Raw genomic sequence first — 5,028 nt, 5'->3', positions numbered from 1 at the left:
CCTTGAAGAACTAAAAGTAGAACTACCATTTGATCCAGCAATCCCACTACTGGATATCTTCCCAGAGCAAAAGAAGTCACTATACAAAAAATGATACTTGCATGTGCATATTTACAGCAGCACAATTTGCAGTTACAAAAATGTAGAACCAGCCCAAATGCCCATCAATCAATGAGTGGATAAAGAAACTGTGGTATATATATACGATGGAATACTACTCAGCCATAAACAGGAAAGAGTTAATGGCATTTGCAGCAACCTGGTTGGGATTGGAGACTACATTCTAAGTGAAATAACTCAGGAATGGAAAACCAAACATCATATGTTCTCATTCACAAGTGGGAGTTAAGCTATGAGGATGCAAAAGCATAAGAATAATACAATGGACTTTGGGGACTCAGAGGGAAAGGGTGAGAACAGGGTGAGGGATAAAAGACTACAAATTGGGTAGAGCGTATACTGTGATGGGTGCGCCAAAATCTCACAAATCACCACTAAAGAAATTATGCATGTAACCAAATACCACCTGTTCTTCAAAAACTTATGGAAACATAAAATTTTTAAAAAGTGTACATACATGTGATTTTAAAAAAGCAATAATGACTGTTTACGCTTCAGTGGAAATGCTGTCTTCTTGGCTCAGCTGAATGCATGAAGGCACAAAGAAGAATTTCTTCATCATTGTGTCTGAAGTAATTCCTGCATCTTGCATCTCATACCAATTAATAATTCCTATGAAGCCTCCACAAATATCTAACATGTTCATGATAAAACCAAAGTCTCTAACCATGCCAAACACACATCGAGCATCAGATAGAGCATGTGCATATACTTGAGATTCTTTGCAAGCACTTAAAACATGAAATTTTAACCCCAATCATTTGGAAATCAAGTTTCTTAGCACATTCCAAAAAAATGCTTACAGTTATTCGGGGAAGTGCCAAACTTCATGCTACCCTCTTCACCACCAATATTATCTTCTGTTGCAAAATGTGGCAAGACCCTAAGAGAAGAGGAGATGATCAAGGCAGAGTTCATTTACATCATCATCTGCACACGTGAAGCCTGAAGATTGTAAGAAGTATGTTGGTTATGTTGTTAGTGCTCACAAATCCAGCAATAGGTGAATCAAGTGAACTTAAGGAAAAACAGTCTTGGCATTTGGGTGATTACATACAGTTTTCTTCAATTCAATTTTATTGCTTCATGTCATAATATTTGCTCCAACTTCTGCTACATACTTTATTTGAGACACTTGCTTGTAAGGACTTACATAAATGTTTTCTGCAGATACACATGACTCTTTTACTAAAGCCATTTCATTTTTATTGGAACAAGCAAATCCAGTGCCAAGAGCTGTTAAAATCTCAAGTACAGCTGGAGTAGAGTTGCACTTCACTGTGTAGAATGGCTTTATCTGAGCCACTACATTCTGCCATTGACTGTGTTTCTTCACAGTCTTTCCAAGATCTCCCACAAAAAAAGATTTTTGCCTTGTCAGAGAATGTTCAAAAAACATAGTTATCAATAACATTTATAAGGTTTGTTCCTTCATCCAACAGACCAATGAAATAGTTTGCATCATCAATAAATCCTGTCATCTCAGCTGAATTTTCACAAAACTAAAAGTCATAAACTAGGAAAAATAAGGAATGGGTTACCAAGCCTATGTCTTGGTTCTTAGAATATGCAACAAAATGGACAAGTTGAGAGATGGAATCCCCCATCATCAGCTGGGTTCCCAAGGTGGCTCAGTGTCTGAAGTTGAACTGCTGTCTATACAGCAATTCTCCTAGGCCCTCTGGGTAGGTGTATACTTGGACAGAAAGTTTGCCATGAGATAATGGCTCAAAGATTTGGGTAAAGCATCTTCTCTTTTTTCGTGATATTTTTAAGGAGAGATGTGGTTACCTTCAACAGAAATATCCAAGGTGGCCTGGGCCATAGGCTGTGGGAACAACGTGGAGGTAAAAACATGCAACAGCATGAGAATGGATGAGAAGAGGCAGAGATGGCAATGGTAGGAGGAAAAAAGGAAACACTGCTGCTGGCCAGAGAAGAGCCAGAGATTGTAGTTCTCATTGGTATTTTGATAGGGATTTAATTGAATATGTAGATTGCATTGGATAGTATAACAATATTAATTCTTTTGATCTAAGAGCACGGAATATATTTTCATTTGTTATGTCCTCTTGAATTGTTTTCATTAGTGTTTTACAGGTTCCATTGTATAGATCTTTACTTCTTTGGTTAAATTTATTCTTAAGTGTTTTATTTATTTATTTATTTATTTATTTGGTAGCTATTGCAAACGGGATTGCTTTCTTGGTTTCTTTTTCAACTTGTTCACTGTTGGTATATATAAATGCTATTGTTTTATGTATGTTGATTTTCTATCCTGCAACTCTACTTCATTTGTTTATCAGTTCTAATAGTTTTTTTGGTGGAGTCTGTAGGTTTTTCCAAATGTAAGATCATGTCATCTGCAAACAAGGATAATTTAACTTGTTTCTTTCCAATTTGAATGCTCTTCATTTTCTTCTCTTGCCTAATTGCTCTGACTAGGACTTCAAGTACTATGTTGAATAAAAGTGGTGAAAGTGGGCATCCTTGTCTTGTGCCAGATCTTAGAAGAAAGACTTTCAATTTTCCCCCATTAAGCATGATATTAGCTGTGGGCTTGCCATACATGGTCTTTATATTTCTGAGGTATGTTCCTTTTATAGCCAGTTTGTTGAGGGTTTTTATCATGAAGAGAAGGTGAATTTATCAAATGCTTTTTCAGCATCTATTGAAATATATTATTTTGACCTTCATTCTGTTAATGTGATGTGTCACATCTATTGATTTGTATATATTGAACCATCCTTGCACACTGGGATGAATAATGGTGAATGATCTTTTTAATGTGTTGTTGAATTCAGTTTGCTAGTATTTTGTTAGAGTATTTTTAGATCTATATTCACCAGAGACACTGGCTTGTAGTTACCATTTTTTTTGTTGTTGTGTCCTTGTCTGGTTTTGGTATCAGGGAAATGCTGGCCTTGTAGAATGAGTTTAGCAGTATTCCCTCCTCTGCTAATTTTTGGAATCATTCAAATTGGGTCTGTATTAGTTTTTCTTTAAAGTTTGGTAAAATTCAGCAGTGAAGCCACTGGATTCCAGGCTTCTATTTGATGGCAGATTCTTTACTACTGCTTCAGTCTCATTGCTCATTATTGGTCTGTTTTCTATTTCTTATGGAATGTTTTCTATTTCTTCATGGTTCAATCTTGGTAGGTCATGTTTCCAGAAATCTATCCATTTCTTCTAGGTTTTTCAATTTGTTACAATATGGTTCTTCCTAATAGTCTCTAATTATCCTTTGTATTTATGTAGTATCAGTTGTAATGCCTCCCTTTTCATACCTGATTTTATGTGTTTGGGTCTTCTCTTTTTTTATTTTTATTTATTTATTTTTTCTTATTCCAGCTAGATTGATATTATCTTTTTTAAAAAACCAGACTTTTGGCTGGTCATGGTGGCTCATGCCTGTAATCCCAGCACTTTGGGAGGCCAAGGCAGGCAGATGACGAGGTCCAGAGATAAAAACCAACCTGGCCAATATAGTGAAACCCTGTCTCTACTAAAAATATAAAAATTAGCTGGACATGGTGGCATGTGCCTGTAGTCCCAGCTACTCAGAGGCTGAGGCAGGAGAATCACTTGAAATTAGAAGGCAGAGGTTTCAGTGAGTGGAGATCGTGACACTGCACTCCAGCCTGGTGACAAAGCGAGACTCCATCTCAAAAAGAAAAAAAAAAAAAGCAAACTTTCATTTTGTTGATTCTTAACTGCTTTTTTAGTCTCAATTTCATTTATATCTGCTCTAATCTTTATTTCTTTTTTTTCCACTTATTTTGAGTTTGGTTTGCTCTGGCTTTCTTAGCTCCTTTATGTATTTTGTTAGGTTTTTATCTGAAGTCTTTTTTTTAAATGTAGGTGTGCATTGCTAAAAACTTCCCTCTTAATACTGCTTTTGCTGTACCCCATAGATTTTGATATTTTGTGTTTCCATTTTCATTTGTCTCAAGACATTTTTCAATTTTTTTCTTAATTTCTTCATTGATTGACAGGTCAATGAAGAGCATGATATTTAATTTTCAGGAGCATGTTATTTAATTTTCATGTATTTGTGCTGTTTCCAAAGTTCTTCTTCTAACCGATTTTTAGCTTTATTCCATTGTGGTCAGAAGATATATTTGATATAATTTTGACTATTTTGATATTGCTGATACTTATATAGTGGCTAAGATATGATCTATACTGAAGAATGTTCCATGTGCTGATGAAAAGAATGCGTATTCTGCAGCAGCTGAATGATATATTCCGTAAATGTCAGGACAATGTGGTCTGGAGTGTAGTTTAACTCCAATGTTTCTTTGTTGATTTTCTCTCTGTCTGGATGATGGGTTCATTACTGAAAGAGGATGCTGAAGTCCCCTACTACTATTGTATTGCAGTTTATCTCTCTTTAGATTAATATTTACTTTATATATTTGAGTGTTTTGGTGTTAGGTGCATATGTTTACTATTGTTATATCCCTTGGTGAATTGACCTCTTTATTATTATATGGTGACCTTCATTGTAATTTTTTTTTTCTGTTTTTGACTTATACGTCTGTTTTTGCACTGAAGGATTAATTATTTATTCCAGTCTCTGCTATCTGGCTTGGTTTGGCCTTTCTTGAGGATACCTGCTTAGAGGTTCTGAGAAGTTTGCCTATTGAGTTCCGTTAGCCCTAAATCACTGCCACCTTATCAAACTAGATGGTACCCTAAGCCCAGATTTGTCACAGCTCTTACAAATGCTCAAAGTGCTGCCTTTCCTGGATGAGGGGAGTCCCAAAAGGAATACTTCAGCTGTGTTAGAAGGCTGGCTAGGGATTTGTGCCCAGAGGACCTGTGAAGTGCACCTCCTACAGCACAGTACTGCTGAACTTCATCTCTAATTTGGCATCTCCTTTGTCTAAGTTGGAGAGCTGCTCC

The 5,028-nt window shown here is 36.1% G+C and overlaps 1 pseudogene; it reads right to left on the bottom strand.

Moving 5' to 3' along the window:
- Nucleotides 1-607: 607 nt before the first annotated feature.
- Nucleotides 608-1,601, bottom strand: LOC111543245 (annotated as a pseudogene).
- Nucleotides 1,602-5,028: the final 3,427 nt, after the last annotated feature.

The sequence above is a fragment of the Piliocolobus tephrosceles genome, chromosome 14 (assembly GCF_002776525.5).
Source record: "Piliocolobus tephrosceles isolate RC106 chromosome 14, ASM277652v3, whole genome shotgun sequence".
NCBI lineage: Eukaryota > Metazoa > Chordata > Mammalia > Primates > Cercopithecidae > Piliocolobus > Piliocolobus tephrosceles.
Note: the sequence above shows the minus strand (reverse complement) of the source record. Positions and strands in the feature narration are given on the sequence as shown.